This window comes from Protopterus annectens, chromosome 3.part0, assembly GCF_019279795.1.
Source record: "Protopterus annectens isolate FY-2018-M chromosome 3.part0, PAN1.0, whole genome shotgun sequence".
Lineage (NCBI taxonomy): Eukaryota > Metazoa > Chordata > Ceratodontiformes > Protopteridae > Protopterus > Protopterus annectens.
This window is the reverse complement of record NC_056731.1, coordinates 617,981,918-617,993,391: the sequence shown is the minus strand read 5'-3', so window position 1 is coordinate 617,993,391 and position 11,474 is coordinate 617,981,918. Positions and strand designations below refer to the sequence as shown.

The following is an 11,474-nucleotide window of genomic DNA, read 5'->3' as shown; positions in this document are numbered from 1 at the left end:
GACAGGTTTACCTCCCAGAGGCTGCCCTATGTCTGCAATAGACTTCCCATACATGTCAGAGTACCTTGCTGACCCTCTGCAACCTTGATGAGTGGATGGGAAACCAAAAATTTGTCCCAGGGGTTCCACCTTTGTCCTTCATTGACAGGGGTGACAGGTGCTGGCTGAGGTTTCTTTTTTGGGGATAAACTCTTGGCTGGGCTTGTAAAGGCCCCGGGGCCATTAGCCTAGTAACCTCCTATTATCCTAATAAACATTTGAGTCTCCAGTGCTAAGCATCCGCAGAATTTTACATTCGGGGCAGAAAGAGGGCATTCAGGTCATACACATTCCAAAATTGTATAGGGAGGAGAGGTGGGAACCTGCAATGTGCTGTTGTTCTTGTGCTGAACTTTCTCAGTTTGCCGAGGACATACCAGTAGGAGAAATAACTTTATCAATTCCTGTCCCTCTGGAGGGAAAGACTCTCACAGTAATGTTAATGCTGGCAACACCTCCTCTTCAGGTAGGAAAGCCATTGCCACAAGAAACTTAACTGAGAGCAGGAAGCTAAGCCCAACTGCTGTACTTTCCGCCAGGTATTCTGGCCAAAGTGGAACATGCAACCCTTAGCTGTTACACCATTGATATTGGATTTAATACTCTTCACGGCTGCTATTTCGAAATCTGACAGCACATACTGTAGGCAGGTCTCAAAGCCTTGATTTGCAAGGAGCTGGAACACACAGTGCCACAGATAGTTGCATGCCTTCAAAGATTTCTTAGTCATTAGACAATATAGAAATGGTACAGATTTGCTGTAGCCACCATATTTCACGAGTCCATGTATACTGTACAGCTGATACCAGATGATACTCTTTATAAAAGAATGTGCCATCCATCAGCTAAATACTAGCCCTGCTGAGGTTGTAAAGGTTATATACAGTTGTAAGGCAATGCTCTTTTCAGTAAATACCCCCGTTTTTGTGGGGAACGGGTGTATATCAATATCCTGCAGTTGCATGGTGAGGTTACTGGCAGACCTAGTATCCTTTCTCCTTACCCTCCCACTTGCTGTAACAGGGCTTTTCGGGAGGGAAGACTAAGGATTATATCAGTGGCCATGGAAGCTAGGGCATCATCGACTAGCCAACATGGAGTGTCCCATGAAGCCTCCGCTCTGTATCTTAGTTCTGAGTACAGCTAATACCTTGCTACCTCTGTCGGATTGCCTACGTGGTTATGCTGCACTGTTTTTATTAATTCCTCTCCATTACCACAAGTTATTATTATTGCACTACCTTTACATCATTGGGTAGCTTTCCACTTGCAGCACCAGTAGTTTTTCTTAACGCTCTTTCCAAATACATAATATATCCCTCCAGTAACAGCACTGGTTTTCCCTTCTGAGATACAGAAGTTTCATAAATTGCACCTAAACTTTCAGGTGCAGGGTATTCCACGTCAGCTGTTCTTCCTGCTGTGTTCTGCAGACCTAGCTGCTGCTGCTCACTAGTTATACAGGGATCATACAGAAGGTATGTAATTCAGTTAAATGGTCTGTGATTAAGTGATATTTCGCTTATCGGAATTTCGACTTTACAGTCTTGAGATACTAAAATTCGATAGATCAGTATCTCTGTCTTGTAAAGTGAATATATATATATACACACACACACACACACACACACACACACACACACACACACACACACACACACACACACACACACACACACATACAGTGGATATAAAAAGTTTACAAATCCCTGTTAAAATGCCAGGTTTCTGATATAAAAAATGAGACCACAGAAAATCATTTAAAATTTTTTCCAGCAGGAGTCAAAAAAGGTGATAAAACACAGTAATCTAATCAATAAAACACAGTAGTCTAAGAGGTTGAAAGGAAAGTGAGCAATGTCTTTAAGATGTTAGATGACTTATTTTTTAGTAAAGACATAGATTTTGATATGTTTTGTTTCCTAAAAATAGAACATCCTATGATTCTTATTATAAATGGTCTTCCTAAGATTCATAAAGATGCAGTATACCCTCCTATGAGGCCCATCGTGTCGAGTAGGAATTGGGTTACTGAGCCTTTATCGATATGTATTGAATATTTTTTGAGACCTCTAGTGGATACTAGGAAACAGATCTTAAGAGATAGTAAACAGTTTTTAATTGAGTTTTATGATTATTTGAAACCTCTTGCATAGGACATGCCTTTTTATTTTATAACCTTGGATGTTACGAGCTTATTTACTGTCATACCTAATGCTATAGGTGTTAGTAATGTAAATAATTTTTTGATTTCACATTCTAGTCTCCAACCAAAACAAATTGACTTAATATGTTTATTTTTAGAAACAGTCCTTGAAAATAATGTGTTCATGTTCAATAGTGATATTTATTCCCAGCGTGATGGCGTAGCCATGGGAACACCATGTGTGAATAGTTACGCCAATATTGTCATGGCATGCTGGGAAGAACAGGAGTTATTTGTTAGGGACAGCTTTAAGGCATCTGTAGGCTTCTATTGTAGATTTGTGGACAATTTGTTTTTAATTTCGAATAATGATGAGGACAGTCTATTGAGGTTCTATGAAGAGATTAATACTTTGTCTTGTTTTCTGAAGTTCACCATGAATTACTCTAGAAGTAATATTTCTTTTTTAGATGTTGATATATATAGATTTGATAATGGTTTGGTCAACACCGATATACACAGGAAAACATGTTTCCGGAATACTTTATTGCATAGAACCAGTATGCATCCGAGACACGTTTTTAGAAGTGTTGTCAAAAGCCAGACCATGAGGGCCTCTAGACTCAACCCATTATTAACAGGCTATGAACAGGAATTAGATGATTTGAGATGTAGGTTGTTAAATAGGGGGTATAGTTCTGTAGAGGTGAATGAAGCCATCTTGAATATAAGGGCCCTCAGAGCTACTACAGCTTGTCCTTACTTTTCTGAACAACCTGCTAGTATGGAGGTTGTCCACATTGAAGACCAACCTGTAGTTAAGATCTCAGTATATTTTACTTCGGATATATACTCCATCATGGGAATTTTTAGGAAACATTGGGGTATTTTGATGCTTGATGAGAAGATTAAAAGATTGGTAGGCAATGAACCTAGGTTTATTTTTAAGAATAAAAAGAACCTTAAACAACTACCTTGCCGTTCAAGCACACTACCCCAATCTGAACATCATGAGGGGAGCTTAGGAACAAAACCTTGTTTAAGGTGTAACCAATGTAGCTGTATAGATGATACTGGAATTTTTGTACATCCAGTTACTGATATACCATATTCCCTTACTACCACAGCAAATTGTCAGACACGTAATGTGATTTATTTAGCTAGGTGTACGAAATGTTGTGTGTTCTATATAGGAAAAACTAATAGAAGATTGAAGGAGAGAATCAAAGAGCACATTTACAATACAATGCTAGGTAATGAACATTATGCCTTAGCTAGACATGTTAAACAAACAGATTCCACACATCAGTTCAAGTTTTCAGTATTACAAGTTATACATCCGAATGTCCGAGGAGGTGACATTATTAATTATACTGAACGATGTGAAATTAAATGGATAATCAAGCTTAGAGCTGACAGATACCCTGGTTTAAATGACAAAGTTCCACTTAAGCCAGTTTTATGTAATAGGAAACGTAAGGTTTATAAGAACTGATTATCTGATGTTGTTTAGTTTTATTTGTATATTTTATCTTGGTGCATATTGAAGTTTTTATATATTTTTATGAATATTTATATAAGTCTCATACATTTACACATCTTTTATGTGTTTAATTAATAATTAGTTATTAAGTAGATACTGTATATATTAAGTGGCTATCTACATTATTCTATGTGATTGTTTTTCTTATATTTGTGGTTTTTAGAATATGTTTGATGCCACTATATGTTTTAAGTTGTATTTGGCGTAGTCAATGTGACGCTGCTACCTTCTATTAATAATTGTTTAGGCAGATATTAGGATTAATTGAATTGCCAGAGCTTTTTACCCCTTTTTTAGAAGGAAGTGATGTCATGTTTTTTAATTAGGTTGTACTATTTAAATGTGTGAAAGAATGGTTTTTGTAAGTCTGATGAAGCCCTTGTGGTGAAAGCGCTTACTTCGTCCAAAAAATATTTTTGTCAGTTTGCTAGTTTGGCATTTCGTTTTCTGATACTACAGTCATTTTAATAACAGCAATCTAGTATATTTTTTGTCATTGACTTCAGTATAACATTGACTGCCGTGGTTGTCCAGTTGATGCTACGAACTGTCTGCATATATATATATATATATATATACATATATACATATATATATATATATATATATATATACATATATATATATATATATATACATATATATATATATATATATATATATATATGCAGACAGTTCGTAGCATCAACGGGACAACCACGGCAGTCAATGTTATACTGAAGTCAGAATGTTATAAGTTCCTCACTTTTCAACAGCTAGATGGGAAAGCACCAGTGTCTCATTTTTGTTTCATTACCCTGTGCTTTTGTGTTAGTTATTATTGCTGCATGATCTACAATAGTTATTGGGCGCATATCAAGACTTTCACTTAAATGCACATGTTTTTGTGAAATGTAAATTCTGTTTAGCCTAGCCCAGTTTTTTTATCTTCGGAATAATATGTAAATTCACTCAGAAATCCTAGTACTGAATTCACATCTTCCATGTCAAATATTTTCATAAATTTCTTCAAAAATCTATCCCTTTGTTATATTTCCCCTTTTGAGACTCCCAGACACATCTTTACTGCTGCAAATTCCAGTCCTACCTATAAGTAATATTCCTTGCTGAAAGCTGATTATTTCTCCCAGAAATTTCTTAAGCTCCTTAAGCTTATAGCAGTTTAGGTGGAATATAAATACATGCCAGTGCAATCCTCCTCCTTTGCCAGTAGCTTTTTAGTACTACAAATCTACCATTATCATTTTTATCATCTTCTGTCACTATTGGAGCTCCTTTTGCAAATAATTTAAGTATGTATCCTTTCCTTTGTCCCAGGTATTCCACTGAATATCCATCCTGAAAACCTTTCTTTATTAAATTCACATGTTCATTTCTTTCCAAATGTGTCTCCTGTATCATAGCTGTTTGCACTCGACATTTTTTAATATAATTCACTACTCTTTCTTTTTTGTTTTTATTTGTGAGACCATTGACATTAAAAGACATTACAGAAAGCATAATTGTGTTAAAAAGTTATTCCCACCTTTTATGTGTAACTTTTTTTTAAGTGTGTAGTTCCAGATTTTGTGTTACGTGCATACACTGTTTGGCAGGAATATATTTTATACAGTTGTTTCTTGTCATATCCATTTGAACCTATGACACATCTTACAAAATTTTTTGTTTTATTGAAAGTCCTCAAAAAACAAAATACACTCACAATACCCCCTTAAACTTTTGAACTTAATTAAACTTTTGAACTTAATACTAATACGCAAAACTAAGTACATCTTCAAATAATGAAGTTTTACCTTCTTAATAGGAACATGTGCACCAAACTTGACAGACACACTCTCTCTGACTTGGGTTAACCTAAAAGAAAGGTTATCTATGCTAAGACGCATGATGCAGCCTGTATTTCTACTAAGTGATGTCTGTTTTTGTTTTATCTTTATAGCTCTCTCAGCTGGGAAAACACTTGAATGTATTCAGTAAATATTATATCCTAGCAATTTCTCTTTATCATATTGTCTCCACGGGGACATGAGGACCTTATACAAAGTTGCTACTAAGCATACATTTGTGTGCTAGAATTCATTGCTGTTTGTAAATTAGGAGGAAGGGGCTTGATACTGGCTAGAAGTAAACTTGGAAGGCTTGAAAATGGGAATGCAGGCTTGCTGATGTATCTTGTGCTTTACATCATGGCATACATGAGAATGGGATCATAGGTGTCCCACATTTTATGCTAGTAGTGGACAAGAAGAGTCTAAAATGTTGGCCTTTCCTGGTTGGTGCTTTTGTAGATAAACTGATATTTAAGAACCTGTTATGTCTTTTTAAGCCATTGTGAGTCATTTGTAAAGATCAGGATAATTCTAGTCTCCTGATCATAGCTTGCAAATCAACTCAGAGTCAGTTGCTCATGAAGGGTACCTCTTGTACTTTAATGTTTGACATTTATTTGTATTTCTTCAAAGTACTAAACATTTCTCCACACACACTTTTTTGTTGGCTCTGGTGCAGTATATTTGACTGTACATGTTATAGTAAATAATATTTTTTGTTTCTTCAGAAATATTTAAAAATTGTTTCTTTATGACACCATACATTGAGCTAAATGTTGCTTACATTTTTGTTTTTATGTAAATATTTATACTGTAACACCTGGTAACTATAGCAATGCAGGCATATCTAGGGTAATCTTCATAGATTTCTAATTTTTGAGGAGGTCGCATCATGCATAGCCACATGGCTCGTTATACATATAGAAGGCATTGAATAGTGCAAGCATAAGAAAAGGAGAGAGAAAAGAGCTACTGAGGCAGTGGACAGAGCTGTTGTATGGTAGGAGCAGGGCTGCAGATTTAGTTTAATGTGACATATGTTACAGGTAAGATACAGAAGTAGGCTTGAGTACTGTATACTCTGGTGTCCATTGTAGTGTTGCACAGCTGTTTGTAGCAGTCATCCAGCAAAAGAAAGCAACTTAAAGGCTAATAGATGTATCAGTGTAGATTTGCAGTGCAAAAATGGCAGTCCTGTTCATCTCTTATACAGGGATGAAGTGGGATAGACAGAAGAGTTGGAAATGGAAACCTAGGAGACAGACACATACATTTTGGTATACACACAAAAGTAGGGAAGAGAGTGTTGATGGGTATATACAGAAAGTTGATAAATATTGATGAGGAGGGTGTGAAGACTGGTAGAGATGGGTGAAGGCTGCCAGCCTAGCCAGGTAGAATTGTGCAGATAATTCTATCATTTGTAAATGTGAAATGTTGAACTTAAAACAATGTTGCAACATTGCCGTCTGCTGTAAAGAAAGCTAAGTCCAGCATTTCTTGTTGGTCCTTTGAAATTAAAATTATTTCATCACTGCCTTTCATTTTTACAAGTCGGCTCCAGTCCAGCTAGATGAAGGCTTCCTGCCTATTTTTTAAAGCTAAAGTTAATGACCAGCATTTTCATGTGGAATGTCCGTTATTGCTCGAAGTGTAAAAGAATGTAAATGCAGTTTCTGTCAGCCTGGGAATACCACGAAAGAGTAAAAGATGATGTAATGTTTTAGCAGGACTGCAGTTTCAATTTAAACAGTGAGAACCAGAGAGTAAGCATTTTTGTCTTGATATCCAACTCAGCACTGGCTTATGCTCTGTTAAGTAAGTTATCTTAGAAGTGTGTTTTCTTGTAGAAATAGCTAGGACTATAAAGATTAGACTAAGTGTTTTTCTGTGATGTCAGAACTGTACTACTGATTTATTTTAAGTATTTCTGTGTGATCTCTGAACTCTTTTGACTAGCATTGTGTAGTAGAAAGTATTGTCTTGTAGTTTTAATTATTTATTATTAAATATTTAAAAAACTTTTAACTGTGGCTGGTTTGTGTTGTAGAGATAATTTAAGCTCTTTAGAATACTTGTATGCCTTTGGCAAAACTGTACATAGCCAGTCTAATAAGCCTTGACTGTTTAGTCACATCTACCAATTGGATAATAATATTGCACAGTAATAATTGGACACCCTTTTAAGGGCCTTTGAGTAGCTGATAATTATTAGTGGGTGATGGCAGGGTACTACCGTATATTCTGGGCAAAGGGGGCACAGCTGGACAACCAGTGCCAGCCTTCCCCAGGAGTGTCTGTGTAGTTGTATAAACTCTTCTCAAAGTGTGTGTGTGTCAGCTACTTGGGCAGGGACACGAAGCACTGGTTGGACAGAGAGGGTGCTAGAGGTTTTAGCTTGCCCACTAGACTGAGATCTGGACCCTATAGCTGTGCCATTGGGGAGTCTTATTGGGGACCTGGGGAGCAAGGGAATGACCAGCCCTGGACTGACTGTGATCTCTGTGTGCTCTTAAGGGAAATTGCACTTTACTGTGTGTATTTGTTATCCTTTCCTCATGTATGAGACGCCCGCTCTGGTGTTAGTGGGGGGGGGGGGTTGAGGCTCCTTGATTGCTGGGCCAGGGCACAGGCATCACAGTTGGTTTTAATGATGAGCAATTGAAGGGGAATGACATATCATTAAGGAAAAATCACCAGGATGTGGATAGTGTGAAATCATCAGGCTGACTTGAGGTTCTTAACATGGAAAATAATGCTTTTTTTGCTGTAACTTCTGCAAGAACAGTGTCCGAGTTGCTCTTATTGTGGTCAACGTTATCAGGTGTTCAACAAAGATAGGTTTTCGCTGAAAACTAATCCTTCATTTATGTTTACTTAGATTCAAGCTGTCTTCTTTCTAAAACCTAAAATGACAGGATTCTTTATACTGTGACTGTCCTCAGACAAATCCTATATTGTCTTGACAGAACAAAAACCGTCCGAACTTCTGATCAGTTATTCATTTCTTATGTAAGAAAAACAGAGCAATCAGTGACAAAGCAGATATTTTACGCATTGCTGTTCCATGCTATTTTCCTTTATTACTTCCACCATAGCAAGTCAATTCCAGGCATGGTCAAGACATGTTTTCTTAGCCTTGGCTTCTTCATTGGCTTTTTGGAAAGGGGTGGACTGTAGAAACATTCTAAAGGCAGCAAGTTGGTCTTCTGTACATACTTTCACAAAACACTACAAACTAGACTCCTTTTCATGGTCTAGAACAGGCTTTTCTAGAAGTATTGACTCTGGACTCTTGGACCCTTATCCTTCCTCCTCCCAAACTTTATAAGCTATAGTATTCTACCCATATAACCAAGGCTACTGCAGCAGTGCTATAATGATGCACATAGTACAGCTGTGTAAGTAAACTTACAATACTAGGAGATGCTCGAATAGATCACTGCTGCAGTACATGCTGCTTCATCCCTTCACCCCACCCCTTATTTTTGTACGCTTTTTGTTGCGAGCATGTAGACATTCATTTTTATTTACCTAATATTGGCCTTTTTCAGGGCTCTAGCCTCACTCTTTCACTTGGCATGTAAGCTGTGAAGGGCTTGGCACCCAGAAACGACTGATTTTCTTGAGCTGCCGGTGGTTGGGGCACATGTGCCCTTAAGTTTTGGAAGCTGGCTGGCTGTTATATTCTTGGCAGGATATAACCCATATAGATAAGACTAATGCAGGAGTTGTCTATTTTAGCAGCTAGTGTTAAGGCAAGGTAACAGGTGCACTTTATTTTTAGACTTTCCACTGTGCCCTTCTGTTGTTGTGATTGGTATAGAAGACCCCGAGATGACTTTAACCTGTTGTTCCAGTTATATGCACAGTGCCACATTGTGTATGTAGTATGGCACACACAACAAACATCTTTCTGCATATGTTTGGACTTTATTGAATTTGCCCTCTGAGAGTTGTTTACATTAGAAATATCTCTTCGGTAGTCTAAGTACATTTTTCATTATGTTTCATGGTTTCTGCTATTTTTCATTTTTTCAAGTCTTTTGGGCTTCTAATACCATGACGGGAATGAACCCCATTCCTAAGTAAAAGTACAGTTAAAGTTCATGAAATGAGTATTGTCTCACTCTTTGTCAACCAAAAGTGCTCTTCGCAGCACCTGCAATGTGCCCAGTAATGACTCCTTCTGCAATTCATACATTGTTACATGAATTGGTAACATATTTAAATACAATTGTTATTTCTTTTTTATAAGACCCGTTGCTCCTGCTACTATTGGAACTGTCTGGGTATCTTTCTTCCACATGGCTCTTGTTTCTGCTTGCAGATCCAGGTATTTTATGATTTTGTGTTTCTGTACGCAAGACACTGTAGTCACTGGGTGTGGCGATTTCAATGATCAGTGCTACTTTTGTCTTCTTTTCTTGGACCAATATATCTGATTTTGTAGCATCTATCTTTTGAACTGTTGATATTGGGTGATCCCATGTGATATAAACTTCATCATTTTCTATGATTATTTGTGGCTGATGATGTTCATCGTGTTTCACTGTTGCAGTCATGACTGTAGGGTTCTCCCCTGCCGGCAGGCAGTCCTCGGTCGGCCAGAATCCCAAAGTCTGGGTCCGGCGTCGGCTGTTCAGCCATGCTCCCTGACGTCAGAGCGCCAGGAGTACAAAGCTGACAACCGACGCCATGTTCTCCAGTCTTTCTTGCCATGTGGTGATAGCAGTTTGCAAGTGCCGGTCGGCTGACTCCTGACAATTTTTTTCTAAACAAACTTCAGTCTGAAGACTTTCTTCTCCTACTCAAAGCTAAGTACCTTGTTGGGGAAACTTTTCCTTGCTCCAGTCCGATGTCAGAAAAAGTTAATAATTGTATTTCATGTGGGAAGCAAATACCTCATAAGGATTTTCATTCTTACTGTATTCCTTGCTTAGGCCCTGACCACGACATAGCTAGTTGTTGGTTTTGTGCTAGATTCAATCAACGTACTATTAAACGAAGGTACGATTTTGCATTTCATTATTTCGGTAGGCGTTTTAATTACAAAATGTCATCGGATACAGTTCCGGCTACCGGAGTTCACAAACGACGCAAGGACAAAGACAGGCCTCCGAAATCCTAATCAGACGATATCGCACAAGCAGAGCCAGCTTCAGGTTCGGCTGTCGTCAGTGAGGCGCTTTGCAGCCCCTGTCGTCGGCCATTTCGGAACCGATAGCCGAAACGGACTCCCACGAGGAGCCAAGTAGGCCTTTGAATATTTCTGTTGTAGGACCTTCGGACAATGCTCCTTCGGATGGGTCCGGAGCCGCTGTGCATGTACCGGCTTCCGAAGGGGTTTTCAGGCCTACTCAGCTTCTAATAAAGGCAAAGGCAAAGACTCCTTCCAAATCAAAGACTGCAGCCCAGGCCTCTTCTGATCTGGCTCCCAAGTCTCAGAAACAGTTACTTAAGATGGCGGAGGACTTACTTACTATGATTAGGGGTTCACATCCCCCTCCAGATAAAAGGCCAAGGCAGGAAGTTTATTATGACTCCTCTGATCAGGCTTCTGTTTCTTCAGTTTCTTCTTCTGACCAAGAATATTCTTTCCCTCCTTATGAGGATTCTGATGCTGAGGAATCCATTCCTTCACTTCTCCCCCTGAGGATTTCTCTTTTGGGGAAACTTTGCATGAAATGAGGGAACATTTCCACTGGGAGGGACAGGAGTATTCAGAATCTAAGAAAAGACTTAGGGATTTTCTTCTTCTTCGCCAACATAGACCCCTGGCTGTTCCACCTATTTTGGATATTGTGGATGATGCTTTTTGGAGGCTAACTTAACTCCTGATTCTTTTCCTCCAGCTCCTGTTAAGCCAGACAGATACTATAGGGTTCCTGATTCCCACCAGTTTTTATACAAGAAC

General features: G+C 38.3%; 1 protein-coding gene across 4 annotated transcripts in view; it reads left to right on the top strand.

Moving 5' to 3' along the window:
* NOD1 (nucleotide binding oligomerization domain containing 1) overlaps nt 1–11,474 on the top strand; it is an 849,510-nt gene that overhangs the window by 468,004 nt on the left and 370,032 nt on the right. The window lies entirely within an intron of this gene.